The sequence below is a fragment of the Erpetoichthys calabaricus genome, chromosome 12 (genome assembly GCF_900747795.2).
Source record: "Erpetoichthys calabaricus chromosome 12, fErpCal1.3, whole genome shotgun sequence".
NCBI classification, from domain to species: Eukaryota; Metazoa; Chordata; class Cladistia; order Polypteriformes; family Polypteridae; genus Erpetoichthys; species Erpetoichthys calabaricus.
Window position 1 is genome coordinate 67,343,023 of NC_041405.2, and position 25,870 is coordinate 67,368,892.

Consider the following 25,870-nt stretch of genomic DNA (forward strand, 5'->3'; position numbering starts at 1 on the left):
CTGTCTGAGAAAACAGACAGCAGAATGATAACCCAGGAGGCCAAGCAAATAAGTAGTCACTACTGCTCTTTATTAATGTCCGTTTTTACATCAGAATAATTGAAACTCTAATTGGAAAAGTATATAGCAGTGTTTAGACTTCCCTACTGATAATACAGAAAATCAAAGCTTAAATTCAAAAGCAGCACCAACTGCAACTTCACCTTTTTTTTTTTTTAAGCAAACCTTACAAAAACAAGCGTCATGGGGCAGAGGGTCAATACCCTGAAGATAAACTTTTCTGCAAGCCTGAACAATATAATTACAGCACCTCCTTACCAATGTGCATAATGGAACTGTAAATGGCTTGACGCGGGCAGCAGTTGGAAAGTCCTATGTTAAACAGAATACAAAAATTGAAATGTTTCCTAATAATCTCTGTATATCTCACTTTCTCAAAAGCACTGCATTTAATTTTTATATTTTCTGACATATGATATTTTTGGGCATAACATTCAAGTGTGAAAATCACTGAAATGGACAATAACCTGTAAACACAATTACCTAGAGCCAAAACAATCACAAACTGACTTACGTTTTCAAGGCAGGCCCTGTGGAAAATGACATAATTAACAGTGACTGTGAAATTTCCCATTCTGTATGATATCTCAGCCAAAAACGTATTGTAGCAATGCAAACAAATTGGAGCTAGAAGGAAATCAACAGAAAGGTTTAAGGTTTGAGGTTATATTGGATATGAAGAATAAAAGGCAATGTGGCATACTGTTCCTTTTTAAAAATTACTCACACATTCAACAGTTTTACAGATGTGGATTCACAGTGAATTATGGGTACCAGTACTAATAATACTTCAGCTCTGTGAATACAGAATAACAAAAGAATGTTTTCATTTACATATTCTACAACATTTTATTCTATATTGTAATGGTGTGCTGTAACATCTCCTAACTCCCTTAAGGAACTAGAGCCTAACCTGCATACTATCACAGGGGAGTGAACCAGCACCAAACAAAAGACCAATCAGTCCAGTCCATTACTGGAAACACTCTTGAATATATCCACACTTGCACTCAAAAACCTGAAGCAATGTATTGAAAGAAGTGTAGGAAATCTTTTTTTATCCTTACTACAACCATCTAACATGTACATATTTCAGAACATGGGTTTCTTTCAGAGTAATGGTTTGTGCAGATCTATCTCTTATAATCCACAAATTGCCAATACATTTACCACAGTGCAGCCACATTTTTACATTTTGTACTTTTATTTAGGTGGTAAAAGTTTCAACTCCTTGCAACTATGCACTAGAGAAAAATATTTGAAAATAGATATATAGGCATAGAAAGAACTTAAATATGTAAATACATTAAATCATCTAGGACAGGGGTTCTTAAACTCTTTAATATGAGGATTCAAGTAAGAAAATTGGTACCATACCGGGACCCAAAAAGATTATTATCATAAGGACACTGGAGCCATAAATAGGCAAATAATGACCATACAATAAAGTACAGTAAACATTTTTGTTCCCTGTCTAGCAAATTCTATTATAAAATCTCAGAAATTGTTGAGGTGTGGATATGATTTTTCATATTCTTGGCACCGAGTAAGGAATTAAGTAGTCAAAAAACAATAAAAACAATCAATGTGTTTTTTATTTAATGTTGTTTTAAACGTTATTTAAAAGAAAAGCAACACTTTTTTTTAAATGAGCTCTGCTATTAACAATACATTTTTCTAAATGAGTTTGAAAACAGTTTAACATATCCCATATTTCATTTAACAATTTAATAAACTAAGTAAAAAAGTAGCTAAATTATTCCAAAAAATGTATGCACAAGTTGAATTTTATACGGTGATAGGATAACTCCTGATGAAAAATTAGCTTTAAAATGTTTAATGCTACTTGCTGTCATTGTCCTGAATGTCTACAGCTTGTCTCAAACTTTTGGATATTTCCTAGTATTCTTGTATTTTTCACTGGTCCGACAAATGTGTCCTTCACACTACCAGTAGATTGAATCTAAATTTGTAGCTGATGTACAAAGAAGATTTTGTATTAAGTTTAAGTGCCTGAGTGTGGAACAATTCCTTCTCGTAACACTGTTTTGAAGTGGCTTGATAAGTTTCAATGTATGGCATACAGCAAAGATGCAAGGAAGCACCCACCAGCTGTCCTTGACCACTGAAATTGATTTTAGTATACAAAATATTTACTCCAGCTATTTTCACGTGCCCTTCATAGCACCCTAAAAAGTGTCACATTCTTGTTCCACATTAGTTAATTTCATTTTGATATTTCAGAGTAGTGCAGAAGTCCTTTTCTCACAAGCTTGTCTGTCTCATGATTCTCTCTTCTCACTCCCTTTCTTGTAAATATCTTTTCATTCATGTCAGTTTGATTGTTTCATTAAATGTGAGAGGGCAGGTGATATTTTTGGGACTTTTTAAAAAATATTTTCATGCTATAGAAACAAAACCTCCCTGTGATGCATCAATGACATTGTTTTGTATACTAGCACAATAAATTGTATGCTAAATAGTGGCAGTGTATCACTCAACACAGAATTCGGACTTAGATGAACTTGGCTAACGTTAGACATGTATATACAAAACACCTGTGTGTGTGTGCGTGTGCGTGTGTGTGTGTGTGTGGAGCAGTCAGCTCTGGTCGCTCTTAATCACAAACACTAGATGGTGCATGCATGCACTTTTAAATTTTTTCGGCCCTTGCATGCAACTCCGTTCTAAATACAAAAGATGTGTGTGTGTATGTGCATGGGAGCCATGGGAGTTGGTGTGAATTCTATGGAAGATGTTGAAGCTTTTACAGCTGTGACTTGCACTTGTAAAAAGTGCATGCATGCACAATCTCACCATTTTTTTTGTCACTTACATGCAACTCACTACTCATTCAACCCAAGCAGACAAACTCAGTCTTTTAGAACATGCATGTTGTACGTTTACATGAAGAGCTACCATGCATTTGCTTGAGGCAAGTTCCAGGCCTTTCTCGCTCAGTTTGTGACACAGCTGCACTCGACTACACATCCATTTTGGACAAGATCCAAATGACAAGATCCAAACACACCAATATAGTAAAACTGCTAGGGAGTCTTCAGGTTGTTTTTTTCTTTTTTGTTCCAAAGACCACATGCAGCTAGTTACAACATAATCATGTGGTGACCCATCACAAACATATCTCATAGTTTAAGAAACACTGATGAACAATGATGATCAGTTTCAGAAGTAATTGTGTGTCAAAGTATTGAATGTTGGACTACTTTCAACCAAGCAATTCAAAACTATTTTGTCTGGTAAATATATAATAAAATTTCAAAATTCCCCTTTAGGATTAATAAAGTTTATCTAACCCAATCTAATCTAAAAACTTAGTGTGTTCCTTTTGTAAATTCAATCTGTACTTTTCTGTTTACAATGTCACATATCTAATTTAGCTACCTAGATAAATTGCTGCCTTCTATTATTTCACAGAATCACACTGTATTAGTTAAAATCAGACAATTGCTCTTAAATCTCTGATGTGTGTTCAATTGAACGTTTACATTACCAACAAAAGAGTTCCCTAAAGTCTTTCTGTTTTTGTGGGTAGATAAAATCTATGGCAGAACACAGTGGTGTTACTTATTCATCACACTATAGGTTTGCTCCCAAAGTATGTGCAGGGATTAAATTATTATACTCCAGCACAGAAACTTCTGTTTATAAAAGTAATATAAACTCTGATTTCTTTATTTTAGAATGTGGAACCAGATAGGCCTATCCTTTATTACAAATTTTGCTTTCCATCACCCCTTAAACTCTTACCTTCTCCTTCTATATTCAGGAAATTGTATTGGAAGGACTTTAACAAAAGATTCTCTTTAGGCAGATGGCATGCTGTTCTATATTACTAACACATCACTTCCATATGTAATAAATGCATTGGAAGTGTTCTACAAAATGTTGGGGTTGAAGATTAATCTACAGTATAAACTTGCATACAAGTTGGGTCTTGAAACACGAAAAATCGATCATAAAATCAGACCCTGACTTATATGCCTGTTCAAAAATGCGACATTTAATTTTTTTTTGGTTTTTTACATCTTCTTGCCTCCTTCAATCTTGTATCAGTGTGTCAGACGCATCGAATTTTGTTGCAGTAGTGCTGTTACCAATTTCTTTTGCTACTTCAACGACGTTTAATTTAAAACCAGCTTCATATTTTCTTCTGATTGAACACTCCATCATAGATAAGGGATGCTCTTACAATAAAGGTGTATTTGTATGAGATATAAAAAACAAAAATCACTGCAAACGTTGCTTTGGAATAGTTTGGGTATTATTGTGTGGTCATATAGTCACAATACACATGTGGAAAGAAAAGGCAGTGCGCTCCGTAGTTCTTTCTCAGGTGGGTGTTAGCATATCATAATCTCTTGGACCAATAGTGTGAGTTTTCTGCATTTGACCGACATTATAAAATACCAGAAGTTATACGGTAAAATCAAGTCTCGACTTATCTCTGAGAGAACTTATCTGCGAGTATATACGGTAATAATACATAGTTTTCTGTTACTTGCAGAAAAGCTTAATCTCATATACCTAAGAGGCATAATTACACTGATTTAATGATCTATTGAAATTTCTCATTGGCAGCCTAATAGAAATGTGTTGAACAAGGCCTTGTTAACTGTCATGTCTCCTTTTCATATTAGCTAAGATTTGATACTATGTAATTATAATGAGTCTCTGAAAGAGGCCTTAACTATTGTAACCCCATCAAAACAAAATTGAATAGAGTGCATAGTAATGTGCCACGTTCCTGATGCTTCATGCCCCCAAGTTTTTGCTAAAGACTACTTCAGGGACTCTGGGGTATGGCAAAGACATGCTCTAACTACTATTCTATAATAATAGTCGAAAACAGAAATAATTGTCATGTACTGTTTAAAATAGTTGCTAATATGCCAAATGGTAATTTTTAACTGCTATGTAAAATCACTGCAAACAGTACCAGCACAGATTGTATTGATAAAATTGATAAAAATAAGATCCAGTGTCATAAGATTCACTGTCCTCCCACACTCTAAATATTGCAGTCTCAAACCATGTCACTCCTTCTGCACACTGCCATAGTAATGTCAACTTGATACTTGAACACAAAATTAAGTTTACCACCTGAACTTAAGTCCCAACCTCAGTTAACCTAATGAAAAGCTCAAGCACTGTGCTGTCAGCACCTATTATGAACAAATCATTATTGAGTAGCACAGTTCCTAATGCACTTAAAGTAGTAGTTATCAGACCAAGGCAAACTAGACTCAAAAATGTGTAATCATAATAGAGTATGTTACAGTCTGCCTTTTGCACCCATCACAGTACAAAATAGTACTAACTTTTGTTTTGAATGATATTATAAATATCTTAAGATGAAGAAAATTCCAAAGTAATTATGCTGTTAGATTTAAGCACATCCTTTGACACCTTTGGGCACCTTCATTTTCATATTTACCAAATTGACTTCAGTTCATACTGAAATGTTCCGTCAGTACTCCGTCATTATATTCTTAAGTCAAACATGGTGTTCCGCAGGGCAAAGTGCTCACTCCTTTACTGTTTTCACTTTACATGCTTCATCTAGGACCTATCAGTAGAAAACACAGCATTCAGATTCACTCATTTGCAGATGACATTCACCTCTGACTTTAAGTTCAAATCACTTTTCTCCAAATACTTTGGTAATAGTGAGTGTGAATTAAAAGAGCACATGGTTCATAACTATGTGTGTTTAAATATATGTAGTTTTTATTTATTGGAGGTAATTATACAGACCACATAGGGGTGCTTCATTTGCTAGGAATACGATATAGTACTGTAAGTCCTACAACTCTCTAGTCTATTCATTGTAATGAAACCTTCAACACCACTAAAATTTTAAAAAATCAATGAAGCCCTAACACTAGATTTGAGTAGGCTCCTTTAAACTATATATGAAAGATATCTTGAATAAGACACATTTATAATTTTTTAGCTTCAAAATGATTAACTTTTGTATGTGAAAGCCCTTTGTTTTTGCATAACACAAGCAGACAATTTATATCATATACTCCACTGTGCAACGGCATGTTTGTTGGAGTACTCCTAATGTCGAGTCTTGTTGTATAATCATAAGTGAACCCACTTGCAGCCCCAACTTGCAGCCCCTAAAACTTAACAAATATATTATTAAGTTTAAATAAAAGTGTACATCTTATCTAAACTTCAAATGTTACACAAGTTACACAACAGAACACATCAAAAATGAATTAGAGAATGTGTGTAAGGACTTATCTGTTATGTGTTTAATATTCAATGATACAATATAAGGCTAAGATATTAAGTATTACTAAAAATTCTTGGTGCGAATGTTAAATATTGTGATTATGCGTATATAAATGTGTGTGTGTGTGTGCGTGTGTGTAGTTTATCTTCAAACTGTATGTAATACTAGACTACTTGTAATTTTATTTTGTTCAGGAAGACAACAAAAATGAATTCATGTATTATCCCATGGACAAATGTTTCATTTCTTTTTGCAGCTTCAAAAAACAATTTAATTTCTTTAAGTCATGCAGATTTTCAATCCCTATCACAGAATCTGATAAGCAGAACCTGGATCAAAAGTGTTCAGCATTAATCCACACTTTCTTCCGTGAGCTAAAAGATATTTCCCACTGTAAAAAGAAAATAGTTAAAAAAACAAGCACTGAACAAGATAAAATTATTTTTATTCCTTCAAAAAAGATACAGATCTTATTATTACTGCAGGGTATATGTGGGTATCCATTTACAATGAAATAAACACTTAAAAATAAAAGAAATCTAATATATACCATCATGGAAGAAACAATTTCTTCCCAATTTTTTTCACAGACCTGGCTTATGTTATCTATCATCATGAAAGGAGTTACTGGTGAACTTCCAGCATGTCAGGAAGTCCATGAGATAGATCACTATAGTTGGGGAGTAGCTGGAGGTATTGTAGACTTACACATAACTGGGGTCCATCAAAACAGTAAGATAGATTAGATGGATAAACTAAACAAACTGTGCATTAACATAAGCCCACAAGAGAAAAACATATGATTTCAAAATGTAGAGCAGGTAGCGCTGTCTCAAATTGATGATCCCTTCCTTTCACAGTTCCTTATTTCATGCAAGAATGAAGGTAGTTAGAGACACTTTAATCAAGCTGTAATCCACAAAAAACTGAATATTATGTTGTTCCTTCTGCAGCAAAATGTCCGGTATGACATCAATTTAACCATACTCTCATATACAACTTACACCTCATGAAGCTTTCTTCATGTCTTAATTCAGCCTATCTGTCTGTCTCTCTTGATCGGATCTCTAGCAGAATATGGCTATATCCACATTACAAACCTTATTGCTCAATACTGATTTTTTTCTTTCTCAGATGATATTTACTTTCTTGATGGTTCACATTCTTAAGTAAGAGTGACCTGTATCTAACTGTAATGTGAACACATCTGTCCTCTGAAATGCATGCATGCACATATTAATACTGTAAGCACTGTCTCAAGCAGACACGGCCACTCTTCAGAAACTCCCTCTTAAACAGTATTTCAATAGGAAACAAACACACTCTTACACCTCCTGTTTGAGGGATCAGCTGCAGGCTTGCTAACTTGCTGCATGACGTGCTCCTTGCACAGGGCTTTGAACATTTAAAAGACCATGCTGCGGCTGTCCTATGGTCTCATTCTCCTGTCTCTCTTTCCCCAGAATCCCTCTGCTCCGGTCGCTGCTTCCAAGCCGCTGTTCCCCTTTGATGAGGAAGACTTTGTATTCTTTTGACCAAAAGTCACGGCCAAGGCATCAAGTTTGACAGGTGTTCCTTGTGTAGCTGGATCACTTCTGAAAGAGACTTGTGTTTGTATCTGCCAGAACAGTAATAAAGTTTCTACTTCTTGGAAATCCTACTGTACTCTCCTATGCAACTTTGTGACCCCAGCTTGACAATATGTTTGGGCACGAGTCATCTGCATCACCAACAGGGCAGTTTCTGGGCATAGGCTGTCCAGTCAAGGTCCTAGGGTGGCCTCTAGTGGTCAGAGTGCATTACTGCAGCCCTGTGAGATTCCTATCTTTGTTTAGAAAAAGTGTCCAGACCAGACTGGAACCCAAAGAAGTGTTTAAGTTGTGTGCCTCAGCAGCACCTGCACAATCTGTGTGCTTTGGCATACACTACTGCATGCAGCATACCGGGCATCTCATGCGACGTGCAGCCTCCTTGCTACATGTGTACTACATGCGTGACAATGAGACAGACCTGCTTCAACTTTAGTAGTTAGCTGCTGTCACAACCAGGATTCAGGACTCACCCCTGGTCGTCCCACATGACGTGTGGGCTGCCAGATGGACACACAGCTAGTTCCCAGTTCCCACCTCCTCTTCTTCAAGCTTGGCACTGCAGGGTGAGTGACAGCTGACTTGGTTGCACTTCAGACTCCAGTGAATGATTGAGTTCCAGGCAGCTTCCTCCTGTCATTGGAGTCACCCACTTGGCTTGTTTCTTGAATCTAGAGGTATTAGGGATAGAGAGCAAGCCTAAGGAGAGGAGGTCTTGGAGGCAGAAGTGCTGGCACTTCAGCAGGAACACAGTGGCCACTACACCACAAGGGATTTTCAAACAATACATTCACTCCAAGGAACATTACACAGGGACAAATTTAACACTACATAAGTGCAGGTGCCAGTCATCCCCTTCTCCCCAAAAAAGGCCCGGGTGCTGTATTGGTTAAAATTTTAAGGTGGTGGGGGAAGGTGGGCACAACAGACACTGTGCCTGGTATAGTGTTAAAAGTGTCATTCCACCTCATCCCCATCATAATGTCATTGATGTGTTGGTTAAAATTCCATGTGGTGTAGTGGCCAATGTCTCTGTTGCAAATGATTTTTACTTTTCCTGTACATCATGATGACATGATAGCATTTAGGATCAAAGTATGTATGCTCACTGCTATAGTACATTCCTCTTTTGTAGGCTGCTCATCATCATCACAAAATCAAAGCCCTCAGGGGTTGAATTTAGAAAACGGAGGAGAGAGGTTTAAGAAAAAGCAGTGAAATGCATTTTTTTTTGGTAAATTTAAACATTATACAATTTGATTTTTTTGGCTTTAGTGTGAACCTCAGTTTATGTTTAGTAATGTTCTCTTGCTCCTTTTTCCCACCCCTAAGTCAGTTGGACCATTGGGTACTATCAGTGCCAGATACTCACCCTCCCGCTCCTAAATCACATTTAATAGACCCTCAAATCTTCAATGCAAATATTACACCCTAAGAGTTTAGAGTTTTACCTAGTCACCAGTATTCCCACATGGACATTGCTGTAACCAGCAATTGGTCTCTCAGGCAGTGCACATCATACTGGCAAAGATAAGCACTCTACACATAACCAGAAAGTGTAGAGATTCAAAGGAACTTGGATCTCAGTACAGGAATGTGTAGAATAAGGGCTTGTACACAACTTAGACTTTAGTTGTCCCAAATGATCGTCCATGGATCTTTTAGATATGGGAGGAAAAACAACTATGGAGAAAAATTCACATCAACATATGTGGGGAGAATGTAGAAACTCCATTAAGCTACTGACCACACTTGGATTCAAATGCTGTCTGCTTGACCACATTGGTTACTGTCATGTACAATGTGTTTCTGGGGATAGATTTAGCCCCTTAGATTAGATAAGGGCTTCAAATACATTCCAAGATGAATGCATGATTGATTTCTTTATATTTAGATTTGTGAGGGCTTTTTGAACGAGCTATGTCCTGGTTGATATCCAGTCTAATTATTGTTAAGGTAGAGATATCACACATTCTCCCAGTGTGCTCTAATTTCTACCAATGCCCCAAAGATGTGCGTGTGACGTTCATTAAGTATGAGTGTGTGCATGAGTGTGCCCTGAGGTAAAAAGGCATGGCATACAGGAGAGGTTTGCGTTTTTGTTCTGTACAAGCCTTGAATGGGATAATCAGATTCAGAATGTAAATATGTGAAAAGGTATATTGTTCATTATGCTTTACTGTCTGGTTGAAATATGTATCACACTCTTCATTAACCATCCTCACTATATTCACCAACAAATGTAGCTGATCCAGACAGAGGTAATTTGTATAAGGCCCTTCTTCTGATTCACAGTACAGTGCACATCATCAATGCATAGTACTGTGATTTAAATATTCAGCAGCTTTTATAATATATATCTCTACCCCTTTGCCTGGATGAACAGAGGATGAGATAAATGTATTAAAGCAAACCCCTAAATTATTTTCAGTACTTTCTTCCTGTAGGTCCACATCACATATAGTATCTTGTAATTAAAATTAATGTTCCTTTTGCCTCCATGTATCATTTTGTATTTGTTTACCTTCTGTTGTGCTTTGGAAGCATTTCCCCCGGTTTCTGAAAAACTTTCAGATGTTTTTGAAATGCTTTGCTGACAGCTCTTCCTTGAATTTTCATGTTATCTGCACATTTCACAGATTACTTATATTAGAATTCATTTTGCCAATATAAATTTGAAAGAGTTTTATTCTATGCATAGATCCCTAAGAGACTGCATTGATGACTTCACTCCAAACGGAACGGAACCAGCTTGAAATCCAGTTTGTTAAGTTATTTCTAATGTCAGTATCTTCTAGCTTTATATATAATTTTGAATGTCGGAGCATTTGCCTATTCCTAAAAGCCAAATAGATTAATTTGGCAAAATATTGCTGTAGGTAATCAATGTGGGTTGTTACTTAGAATATTACCTTTACACAAGTATAGTTCAAATATATTTCTGAGTCTAGTTCCAGAGTCTAACAAAGGACAGAATTAAGTTTTGTTAGTATGTAAATTCTCTGATCCATCCTGTCTGTTTGGAGATTTTTCAGCTAAGGAAGACTAAAATTTCAAAGTAAGGTAGTTGACCTCACTACACTTGGTGCTGGAAGGTAGCCACATGTTGCAAGTTGATTAGCATGTGTAAGTGAGAATTTCACTGAACTCCCTACACAGGACCATAACGACCCTATAAACCTATACTGAGGATCGTTGTATAAGCAATATATACACATGATCCTTTTGTTCTTAAAGGTAGAATTATTATTTCAATTAAGTCTCACCATTAGTAAGAAAAAGTTTATTGTCCGTGCTTTTTATGAGTTATTTAATGAGTAGTATGACATCTTGAGAAACCACGTCTTCATTTATACAGTTATAGTGATAGGTCAAACTTTGCATTCTGATGATAGGGCTCTTTGAATTAGTGGTATTAATTTTATACATATCATTTATAAAATTTCAATTAGTGATTTGTAAACTAGAACAATCAAAATAAGTAAAAACTAAAAAGACCTGTGTTAGATTTTAAACAATATCCTGAAACTCATCCATCCATCCATTTTCCAACCCGCTAAATCCGAACACAGGAAGTATTAAAAAAATAAAATTACATATACATGTAAAGGAGTGTTTAGTAACTATCTATAAATGTTCAATTAGATCCATTTTTGATTATGGTTGCATAGCTTTAGGGTCAGCTACACATTGCAGTTCAAAAATGTTGGATGTTTTTCAATGATAGGCGTTAAGAATATGCTGTGGCACTGATAGATCTGCACCTCTTTCCATCATACTTTTTCAAATAGGACAAACTCCTTTAAAGCTTTGTAGATTACGTTTGCTTTTATATATTGGATAGGATTAATAATTAAAGGCAGAAAAAACTGATCATCCTATTATTAATATATTAAATACTGTTGGGAGCTCACCTGAAAAGTATCCTTAGTTTTGGTGGTTTTCTGCACACACTGAGTTTATTGTACTTTTCAGAAAAGTCCTACTTTGGTGTTTTCTGTGACCCCACCTTGACTTGTTCCTGTGTTAGTAGTAGACTTTAGAATACATGATTAGGAAAAAAAACAGATGATTTTGTTGTGTTTGAAAATATGAAATTGGATAAGTATGATCAAAATTATTATGGAATATTAATGTTTATTGATGGATCTAAAGATATTGTGGCAAAAATAATAGAGGAAGCTGCTTTTGTTCCCAAAGTTCAAGATTTTTATAAAGAAAAGAGACTTGCATGCTAGTTGTCAATACAGAATTAATTGATGTTTTTGGTTTAGAATGATTGACGAACTTTGACCAAACAGGTTGGTTGGTCATTCAGGTTCATTTTCAGTTCTACACAGTGTTAAAACAGCTGATTTGGTGATTTTTTTTTTTTTTAACAAGATCTGATTTACTGTCACTGTTGTTTTGTTGTCTTCTTATTTAGTCAATGTTCCTGGGGGGTATTTTCCGTACGTCGCTTAAATCATCCGAGATCAGATGCCTCATCTTGGATGAGTTAATGCCGGTGAAACTCATCCGGGATAAGTCGGTTTTTCAAACGCAGCCGCGTAGTAGATTAGTCTAGCTCAGGGGTCTCCAATCACAGTCCTGAAGTGCCGCAGTGGCTGCAGGTTTTTGTTGTAACCCCGTTGCTTAATTAGAAAGCAATTCTGCCAATAATTTAATTTCACGGCTTGTTAGTGCTTTAACTCTGCTATGTCAGGTCATTCTCATATCCTAGACTTTCTTCCCCTATCTAAGGATATCATCCAAATGATTTGAAGGCTAAAATGGACGAGCAATTCTCAATCATTCACTTTTTTCTCTTTACTTTCCTTCCAAGTATTTAATTAAACCAAATAATGCAAGTTAAATACACACTGGCGTAAATGGTAACAAGCCAAATGGAGAAATGCTGGTCTCTTTTGTCATTCGCATGTTATTGCTAATTAGGATCCATTAAAAACTGAATGAATACAGCTGTTTAAGATGAAAATAAGCAATAAGCATTCAAAATCTTAATAAGCGAGACAACTAAAGTGAAGCAGAAGTGTTACTTGAGCAATTAATGCTTCTTATTAAGCAATTGGGTTGGAGCAAAAACCTGCAGCCACTGCGGCCCTCCAGGACTGTGATTGGAGACCTCTGGTCTAGCTGGATCTAATCATCCGAGATGAATGCGCACGCCTGCGCTGAGTGAAAAGCCCATATATATTGAGTCTAGAAAACAATGATCAGCGAGTCTTTGATAGGCTGCAACAAAATGACGAAAGAACGGGCGCATTTTTTTTCACACAAGCTGTGTGTGTGTGTGTGTGTGTGCGTGCGTGTGCGTGTGTGTGTGGGTGGGTGTTAGTTAGTTAGTTAGTTAATTAGTTAGTTAGTTAATTAGTTTGTTAGTTACTCGAAGGATTTCAAGATTTAATATGCACAAGGGGTAACACTGCAAAAGCAGCCCAAACCAGAAAAGACGGCTGGCAAAAAGTGGCCGACAAATTAAACGCGTGTGCATTGTACTTACTGAAAGCAGCGTTTCATTTCCTATGTGTCAGATTAATTATTATTTAATATGTCATAATTCCAGATCAAACGTGAACACAAGAAGAACACAGGAACAGGTTAAAGTGAAGTACAAGAATATACTTCAAACTGGTAAATATTGGTATATAACTAATTAAAGAATTGTTGACATAAAGAATCATATATAATGTAAAGAACATCAATTTTAAAGCTAATAAGAAGGCAGACAAGCAAAAAACAGGTGGAGGTCCACGCGGTCCAGACCTAACCCCTGCAGAAGTGTTGGCTGTCCAGCAAAATGCCCATTGCCCTGTTTCTGATGGCATTCCAGGGGGAAGCTTCTCCTCAGAACCAATGGCAGGATGCAGTGGTCACTTCATTTCAGGTAAAGGATGTTCTCAATGTGTGCCATAGGTATGTTCCATATAGCCCTCTTTTTTTGTTGGGTGAGTTGCAGGGAATGTCATATCCCTAGAACCTGTGTCTGACCAACGAGATATTGACAAAGGTCAAATATTTGATGAAAACACTGTGTCTGATTATTCATAAGGAGGAGAGGTACATTTTCCAAATCAAACTCCACTCTGATCAGTCCCATGTGCCCCAATCACATTTGGAAATCCTGGGTAATGAGAATGTTAGGCTGATTTTGAGATTCTTTATGAAACTGTGGGTATTTTTGCCTGTGTTGCCTACCTGCAATGGCATGAAACGCCTCTTTTATTGTCTGCACACACAGGTGTCCAGGAAACACTAAGAAAACCCGAAGGAAATATTTCAGAGCCAAACAGACTTTAAGAATTGCCTGACAAACTGCACTTTTAGATAGATTTTCTGCATCGCCTACAGTATATAAAAAAGTGCCGCTTGCAAAAAACCTCAAAGCAATGCATACTGTCTGTGTGGTTGTGAGAGCCCGACTTCGCCGAGTTTGACTTCAAATATAAGGTGCTAATAAATTTTTGAGGTACAATATTTCCCCTCGGCTAAAGCGGTATCTTTCGGAAAGAATTTCCCCCGGGAGCAATAAAGGATCTTGCCAATCGTGCAAAACCCTCTCTATATGAAATTCTCTTCTTATAATTTGCATACCGATATCAGTTGGTCGCTCATTCATGAATGTGAAGTCATGACTGAATGAATTCCACGCACGGACACTGATTAAGTGTGTGAGCTAATCCTTGTTTACATATAACAAACCTGCTCCGAGCAGGTTTGAGGATTAGGATGTGTTGCTATGACAACACTTCCAGCAAGAGTTTCGAAAAACCGACAGATCCAGGATCATGCCAAATTGTCAACAATTACATCCGGCTAAACGAGTAATCCATGTACGAAAAATACCCCCCTGGTCTGTTAAAAACAGGGCTTGTTAAAGCCCACTGAGGCATTCCTTGTGTGATTTTAGGACTATCAAAGAAATCAGTTGTTGTTGTTGTACTGTTAGAAGTGAATTGAACATTGTCTTCATTGCATTGTATAGGCTGATATGGTTGTTCCTTATGGATTCTAGAACATAATTCAGTTAAAGGGAACTAGAAAGTTGATGGTTTGGCTAAAAAGGCCACGAAATATCCTGATGTTGATTTGCATATAGCATTCAGTAAGACAGACGTTAAAAGTCTGTTAAAATGAAGAGTTGTGGCAAAAATTGTGAAATACTGGAAACAAGGGGTTTATAGCGAAAGGGACGTAAAACAAGAGAAGAATTCATTTTAACTCTCTTTAGAATTGGACATAAAACGTTTATGACAGGAAAATATCACTATAGATTATGCAGATTTTCTAATGAATATTAAAGAGTAAAGCATTTTGTTTTGGTGTAAGGCATAACTGGTGTCCTGTTCAGGGACTGTTCCTGTCTTACACCTGATGCTTGCTGGGATAGTCTCCAGCTGTTCTGCTGCCTCCACTCTGCATAACACTCACAGTACCAGTGTACAGGTCGACCATGATATCCAGCAACCTTGAGGGGATCCTGCAAACCCTTAGGATGTCCAACAGGGCAGCTCGATCAACTGAGTCAAAAGCTTTATGAAAATCGACAAAGGCTGCAAAGAAACTCTGCTGATATTCGCGTTTGTGCTCCATGAGAACCCTCAGTGCCAGGATGCAGTTGATGGTAGACTTCTTAGGCGTAAAACCAGACTGTTCCAGTTGCTGGTAGTTGAGCAAGTGGTCACGGATCCTATTGAGGACGACCCTAGCAAAGACCCTAGCAAGTCCTTACCCAGCACCGAGAGCAGTGTTATCCCCCTGCAGTTGCCGCAATCCAGGCGATCACCCTTCCCTTTCCAGATAAGGATGATAAGTCCCATTTTCCAGTCAGTTGGGATGATGCCAGTCTCCCAAATGGAAGCAAAGATTGCTTGCAATGCCAGGAGGACAGCCTTACCACCAGCCTGGAGAAGTTCACCCCCGATATCACAGCTCCCTGCAGCCTTTCCTCCCCTCAGCTGGTTCACCACCTGTACAATCTCAGTGAGATTGTGTGGTTCACAGCTAATTGGAGGATCAGCCTCAAGAACTGTGAACCCAGAGATATCCAATGTCCTAGCCGGAGGATAAGCTTTGAACAACCGCTCAAAGTAGCCAGCCTAGCGGGTCACAACTGCAGTGTCATCCGTAAGGACCATTCCTCTCCGAGGAACAGATTTGGATGTGCGTAATGCTTCGATTCCTCTGTAATCCTTGTTTACATAGACACAACAGATAGTGTGTCACTTGCTCACAGATTCCTCTAATAAATGCCTCTTTATCTGTCCTCAGAGCTCTCACAGCCGTCCTTCTCAGTTCCCGGTACAGACCAGAGTTGACATTGAGCCATGCGCTGCGACTCCTCTCAATGATATCCAGGGTGCTCTGCGAGATGAAACACCTCCTTCTGGGAACACCAGTAACACCAACACAACCCTCAGCAACCTTCAGGGTCTTGTCACAGAAGGTCTCTCACATCACATTAGGATGGGCAGTCAGACCCAAATCTGCAAGTTCCTCACACAAACTACATGCAAACTCATTAGAAACAGCCTGATCTTGGAGTCTGGCCAAGTCCAGGCTAATTTTCCATTAGTAGGTGGTAACCTGCTGGACCTAAGCTGAATCCTAAGAGTAGCAACAACAAGACTGTGGTCAGAATTCACAAACTGGGCACTTCTGTAGACCCTGCAGTTTTGCAAGAGCCTCCAGCGTCTGCCCAAGAGAATGTAATCGATCTCCTTCACCGCACCACCAGTATTGGAGGACCGCTTGCAGGGCTGGATGCAGCTAAACGTCATACCCAGGAGCTCTGTGTTTTTCCCAGTTGATTCTGGGGTTCGTCAGGGGTGTGTTCTTGCTCCTACTCTGTTCAATGCTTGTATGGACTGGGTGTTGGGCAAGGTCATGGGGTCTAGCGGCTATGGGGTATCTCTTGGTGAAGAAAGATTCACGGATCTTGACTTTGCTGACAATGCTGTGATCTTCACGGAGTCAATGAAGGCTCTGATCGAGAAACTGAGCGAGGAGTCTGAGTGTCTGGGCTTGTGAGTGTCCTGGATAAAAAACAAGATCCAGATTTTTAATGACCTCTTGGACACAGCCATCAGCAGTGTGTCTGTCTGCAGAGAGAGTGTCGACCTTGTCGAGATGTTTACTTGCCTTGGCAGTGACTTTCATGTCAGTAGACAGATTGGGAGAGCATGGAGGGTCATGAGGTCGCTGGAAAGGGGTGTGTGGCACTCCTGATATCTATGCAAAAGGACGAAGGTCCAAGTCTTTAGAGTCCTGGTCTTGCTATATGGTTGCGAGACATGGACGCTATCCAGTGACCTGAGATGAAGACTGGACTCCTTTGGCACTGTGTCTCTCCGGAAAATCCTTGGGTACCGTTGGTTTGACTTTGTGTCAAATGAGCGGTTGTTCATGGAGTCCCGAATGAGGCACATTACCTGCATTGTGAGGGTGTGTCAGTTACAGCACTAAGGCCATGTGGTGCGTTTCCCTGAGGGTGATCCAGCTCGTAAGATCCTCATTGTTGGGGACCCGAGTGGCTGGACCAAGGGGTCACCCACGTAATACCTGGCTGCGGCAGATAGAGGGTCATTTCTGGAGGGTGGGACTGAACCGCATGTCTGCCTGGGGGGTTGCCAACCGGGATCCCAAACTGTTTCATTGTGTAGTGGGTGTGGCAATGCAATGTACCAGTGCATGTTCCCCAACTTGACCTGACTTGACTTGTTCTGCTGCCCTGCCCTGGACAAGAGAGTTTGGGAGATGGATGAGGCATATATAATTGAAAGAAATCAATTACTGTATATGATTAATATGATTATTTAAAGTCTTTGGTGATCAACTATTTTAAGTTTATAACACTTAAAAAGAAAAGTTTAGAGTATTTTGGATACATCAAATTCATAGAATTCTATTCGATTAGTTACATTTAATAGAGGTATTAGGGATAATTTGGACAGAGAATATAATTTAACGTATATTTGATTAGGTATTCCAGTTATTTTTTTTTCTTCCCAACTGCATTCTGCATTGCACTCCAGCCCAGTTGGAGCAGTAACTCATTATGAGTTGGTTTACTAACAGATACTAAAGATGAATAAAGAGAAGAAGAAGAACTACTAGTGATGAGGCATTAGCACTTGTTCATGCCTGATTGTCTTATCCTTTGATTTCTTTTTTGTGTAAGTTCTTGTTTGGATATTCTTATTTTGATTCTGTGCACTCAATTTAATGATTTGTTTACGTACTTGGCTTTGTTCCTCTTAAATTTTTGGTCTTTCTCCACTGTTAAATTGTCTTCCTTGGTTCATTTTGGCCTATGCAGGCGACAAAGCCTTCTTCTCCAGTTTGGGACCAGGCTTATTTTGTTTATGGAGAGAGTAAAGGGGTTAGGAGCATGTGCTATTTACAGCGCATTGCCCCACCAAGCACACGATGAACCATTCGGATCAGGACCAGAGTGCAGCAGGTGCTGGTCTCCCGGAAAATCTGAGGCCTAATTCTGGAGGTTCTGTGTTTTCGAACTGGGCAGATACCATGGAAATATATTTTTTTTATGAAGATTTTTTTTAAAAGATTTTTTTTATGGAAACTGTCACTGTGTGTATTTGTTTCATGAGTACAACTATGTTTTATGTAATGGTCATAACACTACATGGTTACAAGATACCTGATGTACTTAGCACATGACTTGTGCCATCATGGCACCAACGTTATATACAGTATGATGACTGCAAGGTTTAAATAGTCCCTACATTTTGAAAAGAAGGAATTAACTCTAGTTCTTCGTTTCTGAAGAATTTTGATTCTGAATTTGATTTTATTTAGCCACTTCAATTTAATGTATCTATTAATTCTGATAAATGCTCTCCAATGTTCTAAACCATTGCCTGAGGTACCAAGTGGACAAAAGGCATGCATTGAATAAACTGAATTTTATCAGATGTGTAGGTTTTAAACCAATCTGAATTAGACTATATTATATTACTTGCATTACAAGACTATATTATTCACTGTGAATAGACATATTAAATTGAATCAGTTGTCTTTTTATGAATAGTTTAAATATACAGGAGTTATACTGACAAAAAATGCTAAGGTCTGTGCCACCCATCCAAGATGTGTTAAAATCTAAGAAATCAACTTATACCTCAGTGTTTTTAGTGTTAACTGAATCATCATCTCTTGAAATGTATTTTGCAATTCATATAGTAATAAAATGCATTGCCTTTGTCATCCCAACAGATGCAACATCACAAACATTAATAAAATGCATTACTACAAATATTTGTGATGCACGGTCTGTTGGAATTAAAAAAGCAATGCATATATCCCATATATCAATTGGTATTGGATTTGCGAAAGTAGTGTTAATGTTTATGACGTACCATCTGTTGGAATGACTACTATTACTGCAAATGTTAAAATGACGATGACTCGGCAATATAGTGGACACAGAGACGCCGTTCTGTTAAGGTGTATAGTCCTCTCCTAATCTCACATTATTTGGGAGAATTAATGATGTTAATGTGAATAATTTTTAAAGCAGGAGTATCTTTTCGAGGCAACTCAGGCCCCTTCTTTAGGCAAGATGTAATACAGATCTAATGATTATATCTTGCCTGAAGAAGGGGCCTGAGTTGCCTCATACTTGCATATTGTAATCTTTTTAGTTAGCCAATAAAAGGTGTCATTTTGCTTGACTTCTCACTACTTTAACTGGAAATTCAAAACAGCCATGTATAAAAAAGACAGTTTTGCAAAGACCTCAATTAATGGGAAGCATGGCATTGTCTAGCTTCCAGTTTCATTATGGGGCCATGAGATTAAGTGTAGTAAAACCACTGGAGGAAGTAGAAAGGAATTAATATGTGCCTGCCTGGTTAGCCATGAAAGTGAAATTATGCTCAAACTCTTCTCTGTGTGCTTTGATCTGTGCTTCTGTCATTACTAAATATTGGTCATTTAAATAACCTAGCAGTTAATCACACACACAAAATAGGGTACCGATGTGGGTGATACTTTAAAGCCGGGATATCACTGCCAATTTTACACCTATCCATAACTAATGTAATGTTTAATTCATGGAGGTCACTTGATATCAGGCCCTTTACAGACCCCCATATTGACAATATATATATGCATTCTTGGAATAGCTATGCCTTAAAAACAATCTTACAATGGTACACTATCAAAGCTGTTTGCAAGTCAAATTTTTAAAGCAATAGTCGGAAAAGGGACGTTCTAATTTGAATATCAGGATGAATGGAATTTAACAATCAAAACATATGCTCTTGTTCAAAGCATGATATAATTCAGTTGACATTATCTCTATAATTCTTGACTAAGAGTATGCAAAACATACAGAACAACACCAGAATAACAAATGCTGTCATCTAGAGCATGCTTTGTTTGGTCATATGGCGTAGTACACAATATAATACAATACAATACAGTTTATTTTTGTATAGCCCAAAATCACACAGGAAGTGCTGCAATGGGCTTTAACAGGCCCTGCCTCTTGACAGCCCCCCAGCCCTGACTCTCTAAGAAGACAAGGAAAAACTCTCCAAAAAAACCTAGTAGGGAAAAAAATAAAAGAAACCTTGGGAAAGGCAGTTCAAAGAGAGACCCCTTTCCAGGTAGGTTGGGTGTGCAGTGGGTGTCAAAAGAAGGGGGTCAATACAACACAATACAATACACAGAACAGAACAAATCCTCAATAAAAAAATTAAAAAAAATTTAGAAGTACGGAGCAGAATTTAACAGTAGATGATATCACATAATAAGATTTAGATAATTTTAGACTCCTGGAGACCTCATCCATCAAGCTGCCTCCCCCATTTGGCCATTCCACGGCTGAAACAGTGTTGGGCCAGCCAATCCGATGAAAGAATCCGTCTTTCTCATGATTCCTGCGATCCTCCATCAGGGATGACTTTACCTTTGGCAGGCAAAACAACTTGGCAGGTGGGCCGTGGCACCAAGTGCCACATTTGAGTACCGAGAAGAGAAACAGAATAGGTGAGGGTTAGTATCCAATTATAACTATCATGCTATTTATGTTTTAGTGCTAATGACTAACAACAGAGATGCAGTATGTACAGTTAATCAGCAGCTCTAGTCAGGATATGCTAAACTGAAGTAGTGAGTCTTCAGCCGGGATTTAAAAGCTGAGACCGAAGGGGCATCTCTTATAGTAGCAGGCAGACCATTCCACAGTTTAGGGGCCCTGTAACTAAAAGCTTGACCTCCCATTGTTGTTTTATTAATCCTTGGAACCATAAGCAGACCAGCATCTTGAGATCTTAATGTGCACTCTGGTTTGTAAGTCATGATAAGTTCAGACAAGTAAGCTGGACCTCGGCCATTTAATGCTTTATATGTTAAAAGAAGGATTTTGAAAAATGCCCTAAACTTAACTGGGAGCCAGTGTAAGGATTTAAGAACTGGAGTTATGTGTTCGTATTTTCTTGTTCTTGTAATAATTCTTGCAACCGCATTTTGTATTAACTGGAGGCTGTATAAAGAATAGTTTGAACATCCAGTGAACACTGCATTGCAGTAGTCAATCCTACTAGAGATAAATGCATGAATTAATTTCTCAGAATTCTGTTTATTTAGAAAGCACCTTAATTTCCTAACATTTTTAGATGGAAGAAACATGTTTTGGAGAACTTTGTAGTATGCGCTTTAAATGACATACTAGAGTCAAAGATAACTCCTAGATTCCGGGCTGATTTAGTAAAATTAATTGGGATTCCAACTGAGTTAAATGATGACAAAATATTGTTATGATCAGCGTCATTCCCTCCAACAATTAACATCTCTGTTTTATCTGTATTTAAAGACAAGTAGTTCTCATTCATCCACTCCTTTAATTTGCTAACATAACTAATTAAAGACAACATCGGAGAAACTTCATCTGATTTAAATGAGAGGTATAACTGGGTGTCATCTGCAAACGAGTGAAAATTAACATTATGTTTCCTAATGATGGTAGTGCATTCTCAATACATATTTACATATTTTTTACTTATTTGTCTTTTAGTTTTAAATTTATAATCACTCTAAATCCTCAGATGGTAACACCAGAGGAGAGATTATATCATGAAAAATCTACTATAATTTCTTACCAATTTTCTTATCATACCCAGTAGGAATTCTAATCAACCTTTCATGAACTACTGGAAAAAGACATTTTACTTTATATAAAGTTAGAAAAAAAGATTCAGTTTTCTGCATGAAGAATGGGGCATAGCTTTTTCAAAATGTGTGAAGAATTTATAAATTCTTTCCTCAAATAAACAATGTGGGTGTCTGTTAGCCTTTCTGATGTCTCCATACCTATAAGAGATCACTTAATTTTGGAATTTCTGCTCACATACCTCTTCTAATTGGGTAGGGGTGGATGTTATGCGTTTTAAATCAGAGGCATTCATTCAATGTCAAGTTTTATATCCAATAATACAACACAATTGTTACATATATATTTACCTTCAGAAACAGGCAGTCTATGAATTTCATTTGCTCAGGATGACCCAATGAGTTAGGGACAGAGACTGAACAACGAACGTTATGGTTTTATGGCCCAGTCACCTAGCCACCACTCTATGATGTCTGCCTCTGAAGATAATCTTGATGAGCTGGATCTGTTCCCACTGGGCTCAAATCAACCTGAAGAATGCTCACTTTACTGTTTGTTTATTTTCAGCTATTATTTTTTTGATTTTAACTTTTTTGTATTTTCTTGTGTACTTTGTGATTATGTCATATGAAAGATGTCCTATAAAAAAACACTGCATGATGAGAGGGACAACTTCGTGAATTAGAGAGTTTTAGTCTCTGTGCTCAAATCCTACCACTAGCACACTTCATGTGGAGTTTGTTTTAGAATAAATTGCTGATTGTAAATTGCACCGCCACGCTTCCACCTACAGGGCCAAGAAAGTGTGACCTGAGATAGAGTTGTACCTCTTATAAAGTTGGCTCCTACCCTTTGCCCAATGCTGCACATTGTTTCCGGTTGCCTAGAATATTGGCAGATTCAGAAATTGAACGAATGAATAACAGACCATAGGGGGTACAGACGCACCCACACCTATTGATATTGGGCCAGTATGGAGAAGCGTGTCAATTGAGCATCATATTTCTGGAGTTTGTGAAGAGACACTCTAGGAAGCAGTGGACAGATATAAACAGAGTCGAAGAGCAGTGTGGCTACTAATTTTACAAAATACACTATAAAGTGCTACTAATTCTTATTGGAAAGTAAAGGTTTAAACAGTAGCTTTTATTTTATTTCAAGGTCTTGTGTCTTCTTTTTGACCATACTTTTTAAAGAAATCAAAGCTAACCCATTTAGAACGGTATATTTAATTTATGAGAAAACTGACACATCACTACAGTACTGTATATTGGAGCCATCGTTTAACTTCTAAGACTGTATTCTGGTAAATAATTAACAATATCATTCTTTTTAATGTTATTTATATAAATTCAGAAGCTGTTTCAGACCATAAATAGGACTGGAATCTAACACTTTGATTTTCTGCTTTTATTTTTGAATAATTTTCTTATGAAATTTCTTTACATACTATAGCATAAATAACTTTGGAATTGCAATACATTACAATGCAATCACAATGGGTATTTTTATTTTATTAGAAAGAATTGTATATCATGTTCCTTTTCATATATTGCCTTTTCATGCATCATTTATGCCATATTTCAATCACAAAATGCAGAATGGCTGAAAAAAATGTTTTAAGGGAAAATTGTAAATCAAAAGTGACATTGTAAAGCTTTTTTCCAGAGACAAACAAATGTTAGCCTGTTATGCCACCCTAGATATTTTGAAATCACTTACAATTTACAGTAAGTCCCACTTAAATTGTAATTAATTGTTCCAGTGACTGCACAAGTGATGTGTGGCCCACACTGGACAATGCTGTCATATTTATCTTGGAATGAAGGTACAAAAATACTGAATTCATTTTTCTGCTCAATAAATCCTAGCTATTAAAATTTATAGAATGCTGACAAATCAGTAGATAAAATGCTCTGTACCTCCCGTGTGAGAACATGTGTTAAACTAAGCCTATCAATCCTTCAGATTGCATGTGTACTTAATCATTTTCGTAAAAACTAAAAAAAATCATCTGTTTTCATCCACATTATTTCAAGAGATACAGGAATTGCTTTCATGCTTCATGTTGTTTTGCCTCCTATATCAAAATATTAGTATTGGGTAGAATGATATAAATATTGAGACCAAGATGTAAAACATTAAAATTCACCTTTTATTACTATTGCATTTTGTCACCATGAGAAAAAAAAATTATATTTATCCTTTTCTTCATTTCTTCAATTATTGCAAATTTTTTTTACTTTGGATTATCTTAGGTTTTCACTGTAATTTCAGATAAAGGCCAGCTGAGTGAAGCACATAAACAAGTAAGCATGTCATGTTAAACACGGCCTCCTAAACATTATATTGGGAATGCAACTTAGAAGCTAAGGTAGGATTTAGGGCCCACAATGGCAGGAATATCAGGAGCCTCATTGCCTCTAGAGTGAAATCCTCCATGTGGAAGTGGTCCTTGGTTAAACCCTAAAAGCTTTTGTCTTATTTTCCTGTCAGCATACCTCCCTGTTATTTATTTTGGTTGAGTGAACTTGTTATTTTCATACCTTGGTTTACTCGAGTTATTTCTGAGGTTGTGCACAGTTGAAGACTGACCTGCTTCATTCCTTCTTGTACTATAAATATTTATTTATACATTGTCATGCATGCATGTCAGAGGATAATGTTTCAGGTTTATCCGAGGTATGCAATAAAGCCCCAGGGACGAGACTGGGCACTGTCATTACCACTGTCGTCTGTTTTTACACACACAGTAGCGAGAAGACTCCTAGTGATGGCAAACGACTGCTTCCTTTCCAGCTGGAGTCCTACAAAAGACCAGACACCCCAGAGAGAGGCAGACCCAAACTATTACCAGAATGGAGCTATGGAGCAAGACCTGCTCTATTGAGCCCTAAGCCTTAGAGGAAGAGAGAGTCACAAAGACTATCTCTTGTTTCTGTTATGCTGCCTTTTGCACCATCAAGTGCTTATTTTGTTAAATATCATTTGTGTAGGATTAAAAGGGATTACCCTTCTGGCACCCCAATAATTCCTTGATGTTCATGACTGTCCTTCCACCAGTTCACATCAAACATATAAAGCTACATTGTATAGAAGTTTATAGAAAATAATTACAGGAGGGATGAAGTGTAAAGAAAACAGAAGAATCAAAAGTTGATATTCTTTTTAGACCTTCATAAACAGGGCTTGTTTCTTGGTTAAAAGTTCAGTTGCTTTCCTATTTGCCCATCAAAGGATAACAAAGCACTCCTGTACACCAAATCATTTCAGGAGTCCGGGATTAGTCTTTAAATCTCAGTGACAATAGGCTGCAGCCATGCCCTCACACCATTGCACGCCTGTGCCTTCTGAACGCCTTAAAGGGCCTTGCATCTTAGGTGGATTTCCAGCTGCTTGACTTGAAGGGGGTAACATAATACAGTTTTTGCTCTGGGACAATGTGCTTCCACGAGATGTGCTGTAGGGAAACAATCGGACCCTAATTGGTCATCTTGCACTTCATCATTAAAAGGACAGTTCTGCCCATTGATGAGTTAGGACCATGTACTCCTCTCTTTCACTTCAAGTGATGTTTTACAGTCTTTCCAACTCTCTGTTGCTTTAACGTCTCTTCTAGCCAGAAGTTAGCCAAATATTAGGTTGCTTGATCTCTAACCCCCTGAGAGACCAAAGTCTACTTCTATGCAGATCTTAATTCTTTTTCTGTAATAAGGTGTGCACATGTATGTAGAAAATGTTCAAGTACCTCCTTCCTATGCTAACATGGCATTGTGGATTGCCACTCATCATATATACAGAGAAAGCGAAAAAGTG

The 25,870-nt window shown here is 37.5% G+C and overlaps 1 long non-coding RNA gene across 1 annotated transcript in view; it reads left to right on the forward strand.

Moving 5' to 3' along the window:
* Positions 1-24,933, forward strand: part of LOC127529944 (uncharacterized) — a 49,339-nt gene extending 24,406 nt beyond the window's left edge. Inside the window, exons 2-3 of the long non-coding RNA XR_007936545.1 lie at positions 24,332-24,428; positions 24,808-24,933. This is a non-coding gene — a long non-coding RNA (uncharacterized LOC127529944). The remainder of the gene's footprint in view (positions 1-24,331; positions 24,429-24,807) is intronic.
* The last annotated feature ends 937 nt before the right edge of the window (positions 24,934-25,870 follow it).